The sequence below is a fragment of the Chaetodon trifascialis genome, chromosome 16 (assembly GCF_039877785.1).
Source record: "Chaetodon trifascialis isolate fChaTrf1 chromosome 16, fChaTrf1.hap1, whole genome shotgun sequence".
NCBI lineage: Eukaryota > Metazoa > Chordata > Actinopteri > Chaetodontiformes > Chaetodontidae > Chaetodon > Chaetodon trifascialis.
This window is the reverse complement of record NC_092071.1, coordinates 25,661,375-25,681,876: the sequence shown is the minus strand read 5'-3', so window position 1 is coordinate 25,681,876 and position 20,502 is coordinate 25,661,375. Positions and strand designations below refer to the sequence as shown.

Here is a 20,502-nt window from a genome sequence, read left to right as displayed (position 1 = left end):
GCCACTAGCCAAACCCCTTCAGCCAACCAATTACAATGATAACTTCAGTAAATGGAAGTGTAAAAAAAAAAAAAAAGAACTGTGTGAGTGTAAAAACAAAGATAAGAACATTTTAACCACATTCTCTGTGAAGAGCAAGCTGAAACAAGGAGAACAGTGACTGAAACACCTCATGAGCCCACTCAGCACAGATTATCAAGCCAAGACCCCTTTGTTGGTGGTAATAGGGACAGCTTCCAGTGGACATCCAGGGCGCGGACATTGAGATCATGGGGGATTACAAATACGTGGGTGTTCACCTCAACAACAAACTAGACTGGACTAACAACAGAGATGTCCCATACAGGAAGGGCGAAAGTCATCTCCACCTGCTCAGAAGACTGAGGTCCTTTGGAGAAACTGTTAAAAACTTTTTATGACATCAGCAGTTTTCTATGCAGTGGTCTACTGGAGCTGTGGAAGCTCTGAGAGGGACAGGAGAAGACTTAAACTGGTCAGAAGGCTCTGTCCTTCACTGCCCTCTGGACACCATCAAGGAGGTGGGTGAGAGGAGGATGTTAGCCAGGCTGACATCAATCATGGACAACCCATGCCACCCCCTGCATACAGCAGAGGGCTTAAGCAGCTCCTTCAGTAACAGACTCCTGCATCCAGTCTATAAGAAAGAATGCTTCTGCAGGTCCTTCAATACAACATCTGTCAGATTGTTTAACTCCAGCATCATGTAATGTAGCACTGTGTTGATGCTGTCTTTCTCAATTCTACATCATAAGCCCACTTTGTTGTGCACTACTGTTTTCAAGGCTCACATTATCCTTTTCATCTGGTGCAGTTTCGAAGTTGTATATTTCTCTAAATTGTGCTATTTACTACAATACTGGCAACAGAACAACATAGGGAACAAAAACTTTCCTCATATGGCAATTAACATTTACACATCAACAATACATTTCTGTCATTTCAACAATTGTTGTATACATTCTCTCTCCAACATAATCACTTTTAAATTTACAAATCAGGAGCTTTACTCACTCCTATTATCCCAATTTCCCCTCTATCCCTTACTATATATTTCTTGACTCTTTTTTGACACCACACTCTATCCATAAAGTTATGATATCAACTTATGGGGCAGTAAACTGGAGTATGGCCACCTGTGGACATGTCTATATCTGTGGCAGATTGGGCCTTATCTAGTGTGAACTTGTGCACTGCGTCTACTAAATCAAATCTGGGTTAGGCAAAATTTCTGCAAGCATTAACCCGAATGCTTGAGTGTAATTAACCAGGACATCCAGTAGCCGAAGCATTACATAAGTTCAACTGAAAAATAAAACCCAGACATTAAAAACTATTTGATGGTATGTGCATGCGGTATTGGTATTCTGATGTGTCTTGAAATGATTTTTGTCATTTTTCAGTGGCAGTTTTTTGTTTGTTTGTTTGTTCGTTTTAATGCTGTCAGGTTTTGTTTTGTTTTTTACTTTCTTTCACCATTTTAATTCAGTTCAATTCAATTCAATTTTATTTGTATAGTGCCAAATCACAACAAAAGTTGTCTCAGGATGCTTTCCATACAGAGCTGGTACAGACCGAGCTCTTTTATCTACAGAGACCCAACAATTCCCTCATGAGCAAGCACTTGGCGACAGTGGTGAGGAAAAACTTCCTTTTAACAGGCAGAAACCTCAGGCAGAACCAGGCTCTGGGTGGGCGGTCATCTGCCTTGACCGGTTGGGTTTTAGGGATGGAAAGGAGGGGTTTGAGGGGAGGGGACAAGGACAGCACAAATGTTAGATGATGTCAGCTGTCATTTCAGGTAAACTCATGAAAGCCAGTACTAGAGGTGCAGTCAAGCACAATATGTCTATTGATGCAGTTATGGTACAGGAGTTCTAAGCAGCCAACAAGGACAATAAAACTATGAAGTTGATTATCTTTAATTATTGATATGATATGAATGGAAGTTTACCTGGGAGGATACCTTGAAACGAACATTTAACATAGGGCTTTTTTTCACAACCTACACTTCTCAGAGTTTTAGATATTCATTGTAGTCATTTTTCAACAGAAAGGGGAAATATACAAGATATACAAGATACAAGATACACAAGACAAAGTGAGTATACTGAAATCAAGCAGCAGAGCACACACCATAGCACTTGACCCCAGTCACCACCTCAACCCACATCTGGAAGCCATTACAGGTCACTGGCATGGAAGAAAGTTCAGCAGGAGATTTGTCCCGTCTGCCATCATAAAACTGAATAGAATGTCAAGACTGTAATGTGCCTGAGTTTGCATGTGTGCATACGTTAAGTTTGAAAATGTGCTGGTAGTGACTGTTGTTAGATTCATGTATGTATTAGTTGAGTTTGATGTATTCTGTCCAGTTAAATGTATCTGTGTATTCTGTGGCTGTATGGAAACAATTTTCCCAAACCACTGAATTGTGCTTTTTCACTGTTTTCCCACGAACACCTTAGATAACCGCAAAACTAAATGACATCTTCCACCCTGTTTTTTTTCTTCAGAGCATAAACATGAATTCAGCTTCTATCCTGTTGCTCCCTTTTAGAATCACTAGGGAAAACAGGCTCTTAATGGTTTTTAAAATGTACCTACCTGTGTGGTTTCCTCAAAATGAGTGGAAAGCCTGGAGGCAATCCAACATTTGTCTGTTTTACAAATATCTACCTGCTTTGTGCCTGTTTGTGGTGGTGCACCTCTCTTAACTCCCCCCCCCCCCTTTCCCTCACTCCAACAGGTGGGGCTGGAAGGTAGAAACAGGTGGATCTGTTGATCTGGCAACAATGCAGCACTGAGCCACTCCTTCATACCTGCATGCTTGTGTAACAGCTTTCCCAGCTTGTGACTTTAACAATAGCAGGGTGGACTGCTGGGGAATGTTTTTCTTCTTCTTTTCTATAATTATGAAAAGATAAAATGAAGGCAAAATATAACCATCCTCTCAGCTATTTTACACTGTGGAGGACTTCCTTAAGGAGATACTCTCTTTGCAATCGCTTAATTTCAGAGGGAAGACATCCTGTGCCAAAAAATACAGAAAAATAGTGCAGGTATCAAAACTCTGCAGTAAAAAACATACAGGAGACATGAAGGAATCAAAAAGATGTGAGTCAACTGTAGTGCCTAGACACGTGCTTGAGACTATATCTTTGCATGATGACACAGACAGCTGATTCAGACATCACAGGAAAAAATGTAACAGACATATGACCTGCAGCTCCTACATATACACTATCATCTGTAAACATAAAGTAGTCAAAGATGCCGAGGTTGCACTGCTGTACTAATGTAAGGAATTTGCTTCAGGCTTGGTGATAGATTTTCAAAAGATCTGTTATAAGTAATAAGTAATTCAATAATGGACAAGGAAGTGACATCCCCTTTTAAATGTTGTTATTAATTGGGAGAAAGTGACTTGTTTCATACTCTTCTTAAAATCTTCACTATGCCTTTTTTGAGGTCAGGCACACCAACATGGCCATGTTACAATTACAATTTGTCATTTGGCAGACACTTTTATCCAAAGCGATACATATGAGATTTTCATACATCACAAGCGAGGTTCTGGACAGGAGAGAACAACAAGAGTAAGTGCCATAAAGCTAATTTCTGGTCCAATTGGACATAGGTGCTAAGGTGCACTAAGGTGCTATGCGGTAATGCTTAGAGTGCATACAGTGAATAGAGAGCTTTTTTTTTTTTTATCAAAGAAGGTGTTCAGTAAAAAGTTTGGTATTTAGCCTTTTCCTAAAGATTGAGAGAGACTCTGCAGAACAAATGGAGTTTGGTAACTCTAACACTAATGGGGAACCAAAGAAGGAAAAGGTCTAAATAGAGACTTACGGCCTTTTTGAGTTGGAAACCAGGCGCCGTTCCCAGGCAGAGTGTAGTGAGCGGGAGGGAGCATAAACCTGAATGAGGGAGTTCAGGTAGGTTGGTGCGGCTTTGGTGGCGGTTTTGTAGGCAAACATCAAGGACTTATACTGGGTGCGGGCAGCAATTGGGAGCCAGTGGAGGGATATGAACAGCGTCACATGCTCTTTTGGGCTTGTTGAAGACCAGATGCGCTGCTGCATTCTGGATCATCTGCAAGGGTTTTAGCAAGCATGATGGGAGCCCTGTGTAGGAGAACAAGAGACCTCTATCTAAGCTTTATCTCACCTTTCCCACCTGCATTCCTTCAGGAGGGCCGGGGTGGACAGAAATTTCAGCTACAAAGGGTTCCCTATCAGTTTAACTGTTTTCATGGAGATGCTAGTTCTTTCTTCCAGCTCCACACCAGATGAAGGCGTTAAAACCATCTGAATGGACAATCAACTGGTCTTGAGAGGTCCCCAGACTCAGATAACACTGGCAAGTTGCAAATCAGGCATTCCTGTAACAAACTGTTTTTTTGTGTCTGTGTGCTTTCTTTTCGACCACATCAGGATAATGCAAACAATATGTTTCATGCAACTTTGGATGTTCCCACTACGGCTGGGCGCTAAAACGATAACGATATGTCTCGCGATAGACAAGTAATCAATATCAATAAAAACTGCGTTCAATAAAACATTCGCTAATTTTTTTTTCTTCGTCGGAAGAAACCAGAAGGTGCGAAGCGAGGTTGGTTGCATCAACAAAGGCACTCGCTTTCGGGACAAGCCATCGTCAGAGCACTGCTGGCAGAAGTGGGCATTTTCCATGCTGCTTTGAATCAAGAGTTGGTGTCGTAGGCTATAACAATCTCAATTGTCATTAGACTCGGCGAGTCACTCATTCAAAAAATTAACACTACATTTGCGTCCTAATTTTTCCTCAAAACTACTTCTCACTATTGCCTAAATCATTCCTTTTATTATTTTGCTATAGCTTCTTCATCCAGTTGTTTGTGTGGCATCATGTAAACCATATTATTTGTCAGATCATTCATTATCCATTCTCATTTATTGTGCCAAATAAATAATACTTTTCATTTAAGTTGTTGTCAGATGTGTCCTTTTGAGCTAAAGTAAATTACTAAATCAAACATTAAAAAAAGAATAAATAAAATCCTAATGAGCTGAGGAAGGAGTGAAAACATTAAACACAAAAGTTTAATGACTTAATTCCCCTACACCTGCCAGTAAGGAATTACAATAATCAGGGTGTGATAGTAGCAGCGCTTACACCAGGAGTTGTGTTGAATGGTAGGGTTTGATCTTCCAGATCTTCTACAGGGCAAATCGGCATGACAGAGCAACAGAGGCCACATGCTCTTTAAAAGTTAGTTGGTAATCAATCATGATATCCAAGTTTCTGGCAGATTTCGTGGGAATGAGCAGAGCTGGGTCAAGCCAGATACTGTTTTATAGAGGGACCAGCTGGGATGGCAAGGAGATCAGCCTTTGACAGGTTAGGCTGAAGGTGGCATTCCTTCATATATGCTGAGATATTGGCGAGGTATGCCAATATCCGTGCCGAGACTGCAACTAAAGTAGGAGCTGGGTATCATCCACACATTACTGGTATGAGACGCCATGTAAGCAGATGACCGCACCAAGTGCGGTGGTGTATACTGAAAAGAGAAGGGGTCCAAGACACTTCTGTGCTTGCTCTTCTCTCCACATAGGCTGTGCTGTAGCATCAGCCCTTGTAAATCGGCCTTTCTAGGGTGAAAGACCTTTGAGTCTACTTGCAAGGACACAGGTGACCACCACTACTCTTACACTACTCCCGCTGCCTTCCTGCACACACACCATGTGCTACCAATGTATTCCAGTCCTCCAGGGCATGCAAAAAAAATGCATTGGGCAATAGGGTTGGGTGGTAATCCGTTAATAAGGTATCCCGCGGTATCTAAAAATAGCAACGGTTTCATTTCCGTCATTAAAAAAATGCTGCGCATATAGGTCTATCAGGGTCTAACATAATTGTAGCATTGTCATAACAAAAATTAAGTCCACTCCGTTCAATGTATCTGGTTGAATTTTTACTCGAGAAAAAGGTGACTGTGCAAAATTACGTACTAAAAAAATTAACCTGAGCAGTTTTACAGATGTTTTAACACAGATATGTCCAGGCGCTCATATGCAGTTTCCGTGTTTGTCGTTAAATGTGCATATAATTTCTTGGGGTATGAATTATGTCTTGTTTGGGTGACAATGCTTGGTAGAAGCTTTTAACTGAGTTTCTCCCCCTCATTCTGGTATGCTACAAGTTAGGACTGGTGCTTCTTCGCATGAGCATTGACAGTTTGAACTGCGCGCATGTCACGCTGCCCTGCAAAGTGATTTTTAATTAGTCACGGTAATACCGTAGACCCAGGGAAAATGTGGGGAAAGTTTGACGGTATCAAAATTTGGATACCGCCCAACTCTATTGGGCAGCGCAATCCGGAGAACCACTACTCGCTCAGAGACACCTCAGCTACTCCCTCTGCTTTTTCTTTTGGCCTATGGAATTGCCACTCTGCTGTAAACAAAACGGAATTTATCCAAACATTTGCAAATCTATATCAAATTCAGGTGCTAGCCCTGAACACTGGATCAGTCCAGAAAAGACAGCCACACCAGCTGCGGAGTCAACTGATTCCACTTTCTCCCATACACCTTGTCCTGATGGACGTGGAGATGACACGGGCGCACCAATTTTACTCCACTAAGCACCTGCTCCTCATTCGAATGTCATGCAATCATGGTTATCACTCACATGGCTTCTCATACCATTCATATGCTGACGATACCCAGCTCCTACTTTCATTCTCGCCAGACGACCCCACTGTCTCGGCACGGATATTGGCATGCCTCACCAATATCTCGGCATGGATGAAGGAGCAACACCTTCAACTTAACCTGTCAAAGACCGAGCATCCAAGTCAGTCCCTCTATACAACAACAGCTTGACTCAGCTCTGCTCACTTCCGCAAAATCTGCCAGAAGCTTGGGTGTCATGATTGATGACCAACTAACTTTTAAAGAGCATGTGGCAAATCATGCCAATTTGCCCTGTACAAGATCAGGAAGATCAGATCCTACCTGTCTGAGCATTCAACACAACTCCTAGTGTAAGCGCTGGTACTATCACACCCCGACTATTGTAATTCCTTACTGGCAGGTGTAGGGGAATTAGGTCATTAAACTTTTGCATTTAATGTTCACTCCTTCCTCAGCTCTGTAGGATTTTATTTATTCTTTTTTTAATGTTGATTTAGTAATAATTAATGAATTAATGATAGATCAGTCTCATCATCTGAATGAAACGTAAGCTCTCGACACAGTGATCGTCTATTTTCAGCTCAAAAGGACACATCTGACAACAACTTAAATGAAAAGTAAGTAAACTAACCCTAAATCTAACCTAAACCTAACCCATCACGCCTCGACTATTGGCAACATGCTCATTAAAACCCTTGCAGATGATATAGAATGCGGCAGCTCGCCTGGTATTTAAAAAGAAGAAGAAGAAGAAACGTACTTTATTAATCACATCACACAAGGTGTTAGTTGTACTACATGCCATGCTTTCCGTGAAATTAGTTTTTTCCACATTTGACCCATCCTCGATCTGTCGATCCTCCGCGGCAGACCAGGAGCGGTGGGCTGTCAGCTGCAGCCCAGACCAGTACTTCTCCGTCACCATCGGTCAGGTGGTGATCTTCTTGCATGTTTTTAGTGGGGGTTATTACGGAGGAAACCCCGGGTGAACACGGGGAGAACATGCAAACTCCACACAGAAAGGCCCCTTTTTCCTCGAGCAGTAGGCACCAAGGCATGGTGGAGGACACGCCACAGCGGGATTCGAACCGGGGACCTTCTAGCTGTGAGGCGACAGTGTTACCACTTGTGCCACCGTGCTACCCTAACCAGCCCAAATGAGCACATGTGACTCAGCTGTTCATATCCCTCCACTGGCTCCCAGTTTCTGCCCGCATCATGTATAAATTCTTGATGCTTGCCAACAAAATTGCCACCAAAACCGCTCTGACCTACCTGAACTCCCTCATTTAGGTTTATGCTCCCTCCCGCTCACTACGCTCTGCCCAGGAACGGTGCCTGGTGCTGCCACCTCCAAAAGGCCCCAAGTCTCTAGCTAGACTTGTTTCTTCTGTGGTTCCCAAGTGGTGGAACGAGTTACCAAACTCTATTCGTTCTGCAGAGTCCCTCTCGATCTTTAGAAAAAGACTAAAGACCAAGCTCTTAACTGAACACCTTGTTTCATAAAAAAAAAAAAAAAAAAAAAAAAACAGGCGTCCTCCTGTATCTGCCTCACAACTCCAGCATCAGATGGGCCACAATGGACAAAATTTTAAAATCTATTCATAGTTCAACTTAATTCAGTAAATTTTTGTAAAGATTAGCTCATCACACTGACATTGTAAACAATATTGTCATGTGCAGCAGTGACTGTATCAGCAATAGATTTAAATAAAATGTGTTTTTCAGGACTTTCAGGATGATGCAGGATGAATCCTGCAATCAAGAGAGACTGCTTTTTTGACATATAAAGTGGTGGAACGAGCAAGTAGACACTGACAGGAATCCAACCTCAGTTATTGAACTGACCAAAAGAAGAGACATAAATCAGGTTCAACAAGAAAGCTCCTGAAATTTTACATAATCTGACGAATGAAGATCCTGTTTTGCCACATATGTAATTAATGATGCAGCCCAGACAATAAAAAATCATTGTCTGGGAAAAGTTCAGTTACTTTCTACTTTCTCTTTCTCAGGAAATGTCATGCCTCACATTCAGCACTTGGGTATTGCCATGTTGTACTTTTCTACTATTTTACTGAACACGTTCATCTTCAGCTACACCCAGCAACAATTTTTGCCTCACCTGCAGGCTACATCTGCCCTTAAAATCAAACCATTTAGTTGGGCTGAATGTTTTAAGGAATGTAAATAATTGCATTTTTCTGATCAATATCCCTTTTCTCTTGCACCCTTATTTCAACTTTCCTATTCCCTCTGATGGCGCAAGATGGCACTGTGTGAGGTGACAGCCTGTTGGAGTAGCTCCGTCGTTTTCGTTCAACTTTTGTTCATTTAGTGTGTTTTTCTATGTTTCTTTTATTTTCTGTTTTCTTACTGCATTTTTGGAAACTGTGTTGCGATGTTTGTGTGCAGTTTTACAACATTTTTGGTGGCCTTGTTACTTTTTACACTCTTTGTCACGGAAGGCCATACAGAGGGGAGTGGGGGCATTGTCTACACACGTGAGTAGCTGATCGCGCTGTGTGAACCCACGGTGCTGTCCGGAGAGAGGACTGTCGTGCCAGACGAGCTGACAAGACGACGTCTGGGCTGCAGAGCCAGAGCCAAACGGAGGGTGAAGGCACTGAGATACAGACCGTCCATTCTGGTGATCATCACGGGGAATGTGAGGTCCTAGGCAAATAAGACAGACAAGCTTGTCGCACTGGTCAGGACTCAATGGGAATACTGACTATTCAGCCCAATGACTTTCACAGAGTCGTGGTTGCATTCAGACGTCCCGGATTCAGACGTCATTTCTCAGAAATGACCCGGGAGAGGTTAAATGCATTGGCCACACTGTCCATGGAGAAAAAGCTCCAATCAGAGAGTAATAGAGAAATTTGCCAACTTGAAGGAAAGACGGGCAAAGTTTTTGGCTGTTTGTGCTGCTGGTGCTACAATGTTCAGGCAAGCATTGTCTCAATGCCCATTTCATGTTAATAAGTGTTCATGTTTCTTAAAGATTTGTATAGTTAGTCATGTTTAAGATTTATGTGTTCTTGCCAGTTTGAGCAACATTATTCAATGATTAAGTATAAACTATGCTATGACTGATTTGTGTGTTTTATCTGACTTGTGAGGTACCTTAGATTGTTTGACCTTTGTTGACCTCCATCAGGCCCACCTGCGCCCTCCCAAAACATTTTATCACCACCTGCCAGTGCATTTAGAGGGCATATATTAGCCAGTATCACTGACTGTCCCTGAGTTTCTGCCAACACATCATTTTTCTTTACTACGTTTAAATTGGAAGCACAAATGTCTGCATGCGTGTTTGACACTTCTGTAAACCACATGAAACTCAATCTTGACAAGAAAAAGGCGCTCTTCCTTTCAGGGAAGGCATTTTCCTTCCATGACCTCTCCATTAACATTGAGAACTCTGCAGTATTCCCAGCTCAACCTGCAAGGAACCTGGGTGTAACACTGAATGACCAGCTGTCTTTCACTGCCAACATTGCTATGTCAACCCACTCCAGCAGATTCATCCTCCAGAACATCAGGATATGTCCATTCTCATCCAAGTTCTGGTTCAAGGTCTTGTCATCTTGTACGCAACCTACTGAAAGTTGCTCCTGGCTGGTGTGCCTGCATGTGCCATCTGACCACTGCAACTCATCCTGAATGCAGCAGCATAACTGGTCAGCAAGTTTTTTGCTATCCTGGGTCCACAATGATTAAAATTCTGGACCAACCCCTTTGACCGTCTGAACTGCTTTTGCTTTGCTTTGCTTCGCTTTGCTTTGACTAGAAGCAGCACTGAAGAACACATGCCCCACCCAGTCCCTACACAGCATATCAGACTTATGGCAATCATATTAGCGCCTCCCATATTAGCCACTCTGCATTGGCTCCCTCTAGAATCCAGAACAGAATTCAAAATTCTTCTCCTTATCTACAAAGCCCTAAATGGTCAAGCACTACCTGGGTGTAACACTCTTAAAGAGCTCAATGTACCTTATTACACCACTAGAATACTCCAAAACTCTCCAAAAGCTGAATGGGAGCCAGAGCCTTCAGTTATCAAGTTCCTCCGGTGGAACCATCTTCCAGTCTCAGTCGGGGGTATGATATGATACAGTCTAGTTTTGTTATTTCAGGTTTTATTTTTAAGGTTTTCCTCATGTGTCACATTTTGCTTTACTTTGCGTGTTTTTCTATCCTTGTGATTGTTTGATTTGTTTCACCAGTGCTCATTAGTTCCCCTGTCTATTTAAGCCTGTGTGTTCCCCTTTGTCTTTGTCAGTTCATCCCTTGTACGTGGTTCAAGTTCCTGTCAGTATGTGAGTGTTTTCCTGGATTACCGGTTTGTTGGACCTCTGCCTGATTTTTCCTCTAGACCTTGCTTTTGTTTTTGATATTTGGACTCTGCTCCAGTTTTTGTGAATTTTGATTGCCTTATGGACTCTCTGTTTTTGATTTTGACGCGCACCAGCCGCACAGCTACCTTTAAGTCTTTGATTGGTTTGCCTTTTGTTATGAAATATATTGAACTGCTCCACCTTTTGTTTAGTCTGCATTTGGGCTTGAATTGTCTTTTCCTGTGTGTGTGTGTCTGTATATATATATATATATATATATATATATATATATATATATATATATAGTAGAGTTGGGGTTGAGGAGTGGAGATGAGGACGCCATAATCTACCTGCTCAACCATGTCTACGCTCACCTGGACTCTACTGGGTGACAAGCTGACAGCAATGCAGGTGGACGCCCCCTAGTGTTCTGGATTGTGGACTACCTGACCGTGGCAGACCACAGTACGTGCACCTGCAACACTGTGTGTCAGACAGGGTGGTCAGCAACACTGGGGCCCCGCAGGAGACTGTTCTCTCTCCCTTCCTCCTCTATCAGTAAGGGTGATGAGGATGAGTACAGGGCTGCTGTGGAGAACTTTGTCACATGGTGTGAGTAGAACCATCTGCAACTAAACGTGACAAAGGCTAAGGAACTGGGAGTGGACCTGAGGAGAACCAAGGCACCGGTGACCCCTGTATCCATCCAACATCTGCCGGACTATGCTCAGAATTTTCTATGAGGTTATGGTGGCTAGTGCTATTCTCGATGCTGTTGCATGCTGGGGCAGCAGGCTGAGTATGGCGAACGCCAACAGACTCAAACTTTTTTTTTCTTTTAATTGCACTACATGTTTATCTCTTCTTTCTCCTCTATATCTCTTCTATCTCTTCTTCATCTCTTCTATTTCTTCTATTCTTTTAAGAAGCACCTGTAAAAAAAAAAACAATTTCCCCAGGGGATCAATAAAGTATATCTGATTCAGATTCTGATCTATACAGATATAGATATAGATATACCTCTTTCTCTCTCCCCTCCCTCCACCAGTCAAGACAGATGGCTGCCCACCCACAGTCTAGTTCTCCATGAGGTTTCTTCCTGTTAAAAGGATGTTTTTTCCAACCACCAATCACCAAGTGCTTGCTAATGGGGGAGTTGTTGGGTCTCTGTACATTTAAGAGTCTGGTCAAAACCGGCTCTATGTGGAAAGTGTCCTGGGATACAACGTTTGTTGTGATTTGGCACAATATAAATAAAACTGAATTGAATGGTTTCAGTGATTCTTGATTTTAGGGGATGCTACTGTTGAGTACATACATGATGGGAAGTGTATATTACCATACCAGCCTTCACTGGATGTTTGTCAGGATAATTCAAGTCTGAATGTGGCCAGAGCAGATGACAGGAAGTCAGAGAAATGGAGAAGCAGAGGAACAGGAATACAAGAAGGAGAGAGGCATAAGCTGGAAGAAAGTGGTGAAAGTAGAGTCAGAACTGTTTATATCACAGAGAAGCTGGGCAGTGAGAGGAATTTCTAGGCTCTGAATCAAACCCAGTGGGCCCCTCTGTCTCTAAAACTGTAGGGGGTTTTCATTCTAAATTGTCACAGTCATCTACAACAAAGGAATAAATGCAATAAGATTATAAAGACTTGTAGCAACCAACCATATGGTTGTGAAACCCTTCACAAAAAATTATCAATTTAGTTACTTTTCAACTCCTGTATCATAATTTTATTAAATCCTTGAAGGTGTGGTTCTGCAGCATAATACTGCTCCACTTGACTGCGTGGGCCATCGATTACCTCACCAACAGACCACAGTATGTGAGGCTTCACAACTGTCCAATGTGGTAGTTTGCAGAATGAGGGCTCCACAGGGGACAGTGCTCTCCGCTTTCCTTTTCACCATCTACACATCAGACTCCAGACACAATAGCGACAGCTGCCCAAACTGCAATACAGGGAGGTTGTAACCAACTTCGTCGACTGGTGTAGACTGAACCACCTGTACATAAATGCCAGCAAGACGAAGGAGATGGTGATTGATTTCCAAAGGAAGGTACCACAGACTACACCGGTGAACATCCATCTTGGACATTGAGATCATGGGGGATTACAAATACCTAAGTGTTCACCTCAGCAACAAACTGGACTGGACAAATAACACAGATGCCCTGTACAGGAGGGGCCAAAGTTGTCTGCATCTACTAAGAAGACTGAGGTCCTTTGGAGTATGTATGTTTTATGACTCTGTGGTGGCATCTGCAGTTTTCTATGCAGTGGTCTGCTGGGGCTGTAGAAGCTCTGAGAGGGACAGGGCACTGCGTGGTGCCTCATTCCGCTCGCCAAGCGGACACTTACAGAGATGAACGTCTTCTTCAGTTTGCATGAAACAAACACAGCAGAGGACATATATATGAATCCTACAGATGCTGCTCAGGAGCTGATGAATCAATCAGTTGACCAACAGAATGTTAATCAACAAGCCAATAGCGGTCAGCCATTAGTAGTAACCCTTGCAGAAAAGCTCTCAAGCACTCATACTAGTTCAGCTACCCATTGGTAAAAACTTAAACTTCGGAAAATGGTCCCCAGCAATGGAACATGTATGCTGATTGTAGTTGGTAAGATGGCACATGCAAAATCCCTGGTATAGTTCTTCGAAACTACACTATGTTGCCAAAAGTATTCACTCACCCATCCAAATAATTGAAATCAGGTATTCCAGTCACTTCCATGGCCACAGGTTTATAAAATCAAGTACCAAGGCATGCAGACTGTTTCTGCAAACATTTGTGAAAGAATGGGTCACTCTCAGGAGCTCAGTGAATTCCAGCGTGGTACTGTGATAGGATGCCACCTATGAAACAAGTCCAGTCATGAAATTTCCTTGCTCCTAAATATTCCACAGTCAATGTCAGTGGTATTATAACAAAGTGGAAGCGATTGGGAAAGAGAGCAACTCTTTACTTTGGCAGCATCAAGATGAAAAGGGCCAGCTCCTTAAATCTGAATTTTGAAAAGCTGAATAGAGAATGTCTTTCCATAAACAGCAATCAATGATGTGTGAAGGTCATGTGCCATGGTTTTTAATTTAAAATTCAGAAGAAGTTACATCACCAGATGCCACACACAGGCTGGATCAACATGGAGAAACATCCTTGATGTTACAGCTGGCTAAAGGATGAATATACTGTGCTTATTAGAAAAATATACTGTACTGCTATTAACACACACTGCCTGTCACACATTCATAGTCTGATGTGTCTCTCTGTTTCCAAGAAATAAGACAAAGTGCAAAAGAGAAAACTCCGCATATTATGACACTGTTATATAGCATAACTTCTGTTATTAACATTATAACCTGACCAGAGCAGTAAATAAACTCCAGTCAGTTTGCTGTCTTACAGAGCACTGACAGAAAAATACCACTTATAATTCAAAAAAAATGTTGCAACATGTTGCAGTGCTTATAGACCAAATCACTGTTAATCGGCCTGTTGAATAAAATCATGTGACTGTGAACCCTGTAAACACTGTGATAGAAATCTCTAGCATAATAAACAAGTATGTGAACAGTCAAACTAAAACCTTGTGTCTGCAACTCTAGCAAGAGAACAATTTAAATGTTTTTCCATGTGCCTGAGGAACCCTTGCAACCACTTAAAGGACCCCTAGTATGGCCTCACAAAATCCAAAATCCAAAGCTGAAAAAGCAGCCAACAGAAGCCCTTCTGATAAAACAGGCATGCAGTGAAGGATACACCGACCAACAAGTCACATTATTTAAGCTTCAGTATTTGCAGAAAATATTTAAGTCACTTGGGGCCATTAATTCACAGCACACATCACGAAATGAAACTGAATGAAACCAGAGTGACCTGAGAACTGTATAAAACACACTGAAAAAACAAACAAACAAACAAAACATCTTCTGTAACAACTTTCGTGTTCTGGTTGCCTTCAGACTAGAGCATTACCACCAGAACAAAGAGTTTTCTCTTGGGCATCCGGTTATTAATCTCCAAAGTGTTCACTATAGAAATAAGCAAAAGTGGCGAAACTTTAGTTTCCGAACAATAAACGTATTTTTACCTTTCAGTCGAGCTTCTTCCGTATACTTCCCCAGTCCTTCAACTCAGTGAAATGTCAGTGTCTTCATTTTTTCTACTTTCCCCCGGGACTGAAGCGGCTCTTCTGGATGCAAAATATCACTCTTCAATAATGATACTCGCTACCGCCGGTCAATCGTGAGTCTCATCGCACGATTTGATCCTCTCTCCAGGAATTGGAGCTCGATCGCAAGTAAAAATTTTCGTCCTGCCCCGTAAATTTCACGTTTAACCGAAAAAGAAGCGGATCAGGATAAGTGGAAGGAAGTTCCTACCCAGTTTGCAGTCTGGGAGAAATGTCCAGCCTCCCCGCTCCGCTCCGCTGCTCGGCCTCCTCCAACTAATGGAAACAACAGGGAAAGGGTTTTTTTTTTCCCCCTTTTCTTTAAAAAAAAAAAAATCCTTACTCCTCCCTTGTCTGTTTTTAATCGAGTAGATCCAACTAAAACATATGCATAACAGATCGGCCAACAAAAGCAACAAACACAAGACTAAATTATACTTTAAGTACGAGCACTAAGTTAAGCACAAAATAATAGCCTAAATTCAAACTAAAATAATGTCTTCTATGGTCAATTTTCACCATATTCACACCTCAAAAACTCTCATTTTGGATGCTAGCTTTAAACAGATTTTAAAGAGGTCTTTGTAAGACTGAAAGAGATCTGACACATGTGACATGGGTCCGTTTATCCCATTTATTAGGAAATAATGTCGGTTTTGTGGTCCATCTCATAAACTCAGAAAAAGTATAGAATGATAAACGAATAAGAAGGAGCAGTAAAACATAAAAATGACAAAGGCGCTTTTGTGAAATTGAGCAGACTTTCGGTCTAACTGCTGCCTTTAAGGGCTGTCGGAAATGTCGCTATTTCGAGCAACGGTGCACATGCCATATGATTGACTTTCAATTTCTGTGCACTATATGTATTTGGACACTTGGCAGTTGATCTTGAGTTAAGAGGTATGTTAATGCTACTGCTAGTGCCATTCCTGGACAGCTTGGTGTCTGAAATATAGAACTGCATAATCTCTGGAACAACACATAAAGAGGAAGTTGTTTTGACTATAATTGAGATGTCTGATTGAGCAAGAGGCACTGCCATTTTACCGTAGAGTTACTTAAGACTAATGTAGTGTTAAGACATTCATGTCAGTGTGCAGTCTTTTCTCATGATATCATGTCAAAAGACCCAGTAACCAAGAACCCCAGTCAGTGAAAGTGTTGAACCCAGTTTATGTTAATGGCACCATTTGGTTGGTAAGGTTAATGAAAACTTGGTACCACACAGAAATGTTACTCACTAACAGGCACATTTTCATCAGCACTCACAGTGGACAAGTGAGTCTGCGGAGGCTTTTGTGAGAGGATTATATGAGTTGACAGAAGACTGCCTTTGCCATTACACAGAAATCCACCTCTCATTAGCCTGCTCAGAAAAGACAGAGCATGCATGGGATATACCACGACATCAGGCTTTTATTTCAGTGTTTATATGTATGTTAGCCAAGAGTAAAATTTAGATCCCTGGTTATTTGTACCGTGATCAAGGTTAGTTTGTGCAGTGTGCCTTTGTTGCATGGTTGCATTTCAATTCTGATAGTAATTTCTGGGGAGCATTTAAAAGCATGGCTATTTCAGTGTTTGTGCATCAGCAACTGTTAAATTAGCATGCAGGCAACTGATTGAGAAGAATCCTGTGTCCTCTCATGTTCCCTGTAATTGGACACTGCACAGTGTTAAATGGGTATGGCCTGATATGTGTCAGGAGGCCTTACTGTAGTTCAGATCAAAGACATTTTGTCTTGCACCCCAGGAGTGAAACCTCCAGATTTTAGCTCACCCATGGTGTACCAAAATCTTGGGTGCTCTCAAGTGTTCAGAGCCTTGTCCATTCCTTACATTTACCAGCCTCAGAAATCACCAATTAAGGGGACCTGAGATTAGAGTCCACATAAATGCTTTACAGAGTTCAAAGAGCAGACACATCTCAGCATCAAATGTTCAGAAGAGACTGCATGAATCTGGCCTCATGGTTGTTTTTATGGTTGTGTTCATGTCATAGTCATAAGTTTTCATTGGGCATTTTTGATTGGTTGTCAGTCAAGCAGATGAATGCATAAAGCAACCTTTTGTTGAGACCATGATGGGCAATGAACAACAATCGTTATCACTGAAGTATTTTATTTCATTTCTGTCTCTGCCCATTTGTTAACCAAAATGAACTGAAGCAAGCTCCATGTATGAAGAAGAAGAGGAACCGAGCAGACCTGACCAGCCCAGCCACACAGTCAAGCCAGCAATAATGCAAGGAACAACTTGAGCAATGGCAGAAAGTTGGTCAAGTTCGTTTGGGTATTGGGTATCGGATAAGGCCTGCATCCTTTTCTTGTTCTTGACAACCTAAAGCTGTATGTTTGTCTTGTTAGTAGATGGTACAGCTTTCATGCAAATCAATTGAACCTGTAAAAGAAAATCTTTTGCCAATTACTACCATGTCAGTAAGACCACCAGTGTCTTCACAGTAGCCAGCAGCATCGGACTGGGTGCAGGTCTACTCCAGGTCTACAGCAATATAACAAATGTACCACAAGCCCTGATCCCTTTCATAAACACATATGACTTGCATTAGGCGAATGAGTGGCTTCTCAGCAAGTCATATCCAGTCCTAACCAGGTGCAGTCTACAAGACTGCCCAGACTATAGAGATTGCTGTCATTGCACACACTACACAGCTGATCTCAGACTAGATGTACTGAGTACAAGATTATTCCAGTTGGAGAAATCCAAGACTGAATTAATTTATCAAAATACTAAAAGGAAATGACACGAGAGGTCATTGTTGCGCAGATTTCTGCAATTTTTTTAGGTGCAAATATGATGTATTCTTCCTCAGACATATATCACATATCTCTTACAAAAGAGTAAGTGTAACAGTACCAGAGAATGATATATACAAGCCACAAGGAGGGCACTGTGGTTGAAAAAGAAGAAGAAATATAAATTAACTTTTAATCAGCAGGAATACCAATAACATCAGACATTAAGTGATTGCACCACACAATTACAGAGGACAACATATGCTGTGCTGCCTGAGGGATCAAAGGTCATTCAGTGATGCTTTTGGCCTTGCCCCTTATGTGCAGAGATTTCTACAGATCTTCTGAATCTTTAATGAAATAGGTTATAGGATGGTGAAATCCCTGAATTCCTTGCGATTGTGTGTTTAGAAATGTTGTTGGATTATTTGCCCATGCAGTTTTTCACAAAGTGGTGAACTTCACAATATCCTTGCTTGTGCCAGACATAAGCCTGGGGATGATCCTGTGATTGGTCATGTGTGCGTGTGTATGTATCTGTCAGCGCAGCTGCCCCCAGCTGATCTCTTGTACTACCAGAATCATCAGTCTAATAGTTTTTGTGCATATTTCTGACCATGTGCTCATGTGACCCATTGTATTTGCGGTAACTTTGTTAGGTCTGGAGACCACTTTACCAAAAAATGACTCTAATGCCAAGGCACAGATGACAAAAACACAGGTGGCCGTTAAATGTTTTTTTTAAGCAAGAAAAAGAGCAATAAACCAAAATCTCTCCACAGGAGAAAAAAAAAACACAAAAATCACAAGCAAACAAAGAGAGCCCCAAAAACAAAATAGTACACAACTTTGGAAGGCATAGGAAAAAACAGGAGCTGCGTGGCAGCACAAACCTCACCAGGAGCAATGACACAGAAAACAGGGATCACGAGCAGAATACAGGATACCAAGGTTAACAAGATTACCAGGAATACCAAAACGACCTGACAAGCAGAGGCAAGAAAACGCGAAGCTTAAGAACTCATGCTAATTGCAGATCAGCTGCGCTGCCATAAAACACACCTGCCCGCCACACCTCCAAACCTGCACAAAATAAAGAGATAATGAGACACCAGAAAACACAATAGAACAATACCAAAAAAAAAAAAAAACCCTGAACCCCCACAAACTTAGGTTTGAAGCTATTTTTTGACTGCTCAATTTTACAGATACCACCATTGACTGCTGACTCCTCATTCCTCTTAATAGGCTGGTAATAGCAGCAAGTGATCAACAACTGCTCCATTTTTTTCATCTGCAACAAACCTGTTCCAGACATGCCTGAGATCATCCACGTTGACTGGAACTGCCTGAAGAACTTTTGTCTTTTGAAAGAAAACATTTGACCCTTAAAATAATAATGACATAATCAACCTTTTCAACTCAAAGCCCAGATGATGCCTTGTGCTGGCATTGTAGCTGCATGGTATGATATGATTGCAGTTTCTGTGAAGAAGTTCTGAAATGTAACATATGTGTTACACCTGTGTTTATAGCTACTTGTAACCAGGGTTACGCAGGATTTGATATATATATATGTGTGTGTGTGTGTGTGTGTGTGTGTGTGTGTGTGTGTGTGTGTGTGTGTGATTGTGACTACAAAGTGGTGAACTTCACAAAGTGGGGATAAAAACCCTCACTGGATGTAAAACCAGCAGAGCAGCCCCAGATCCCATGGATAGCTCCCTCCCTAACACCCTGAACCAGTTCTTTGCTCGATTTGATCAGCAGAATGCAGAGACCAACTGTCAGCCAGATTTACCAACTGAGGACCGCCAGATACAGCTCCATTAACACCAGGTCAGAGCTGCTCTGAACGGACTCAACATCAGGAAGGCAGCAGGGCCAGATGGGGTCTCTGGACGCATCCTTAAGGTCTGTGCTGACCAGCTGGCAGGAGTGTTCACCACCATCTTCAACCTCTCGTTGCTGCAGTGTGCTGTCCCTACGTGCTTCAAGTCCACTACAATCGTCCCAGTACCCAAGAAAAGCATGGTGAGCTGCCTGAATGACTACCGCCCAGTTGCACTTGCACCAATAATCACCAAGTGTTTTGAGAGACTAGTTCTCTCACAAATTAAAACTGCCATACCTACTGTTTTTGACCAGCACCAGTTTGCATACCAGTCAAACAGATCCACTGATGATGCAGTTATAACAGCTCTGTACACTGCACTTACACACCTGGACAATAGCAATGCATATGTTAGAATGCTGTTTGTTGACTTCAGCTCGGCATTTAACACCATAATTCCACACAAACTGGTTACAAAACTGAGCAATCTGGGTCTCGGCAGCTCTCTGTGCACATGGGTACTGGACTTCCTCCGGAACAGGCCACAGAGGGTCAGGATGGGACCCCACACCTCGTCCACTCTGACCCTAAGCACCGGAACACCTCAGGGGTGTGTTCTCAGCCCCTTCCTCTACTCTCTCTTCACTCACGACTGCAAACCCATCCACCCCACAAACACCATTG

At 42.2% G+C, this 20,502-nt stretch overlaps 2 protein-coding genes across 2 annotated transcripts in view; both read right to left on the bottom strand.

Moving 5' to 3' along the window:
- The window catches only part of amot (angiomotin), a 107,049-nt gene extending 91,806 nt beyond the window's left edge, over window positions 1–15,243 (bottom strand). The window contains exon 1 of the mRNA XM_070983496.1: window positions 15,148–15,243. The gene's annotated coding sequence lies outside the window, so the exon portion shown is untranslated. The remainder of the gene's footprint in view (window positions 1–15,147) is intronic.
- ska2 (spindle and kinetochore associated complex subunit 2) overlaps window positions 1–20,502 on the bottom strand; it is a 72,672-nt gene that overhangs the window by 12,013 nt on the left and 40,157 nt on the right. The window lies entirely within an intron of this gene.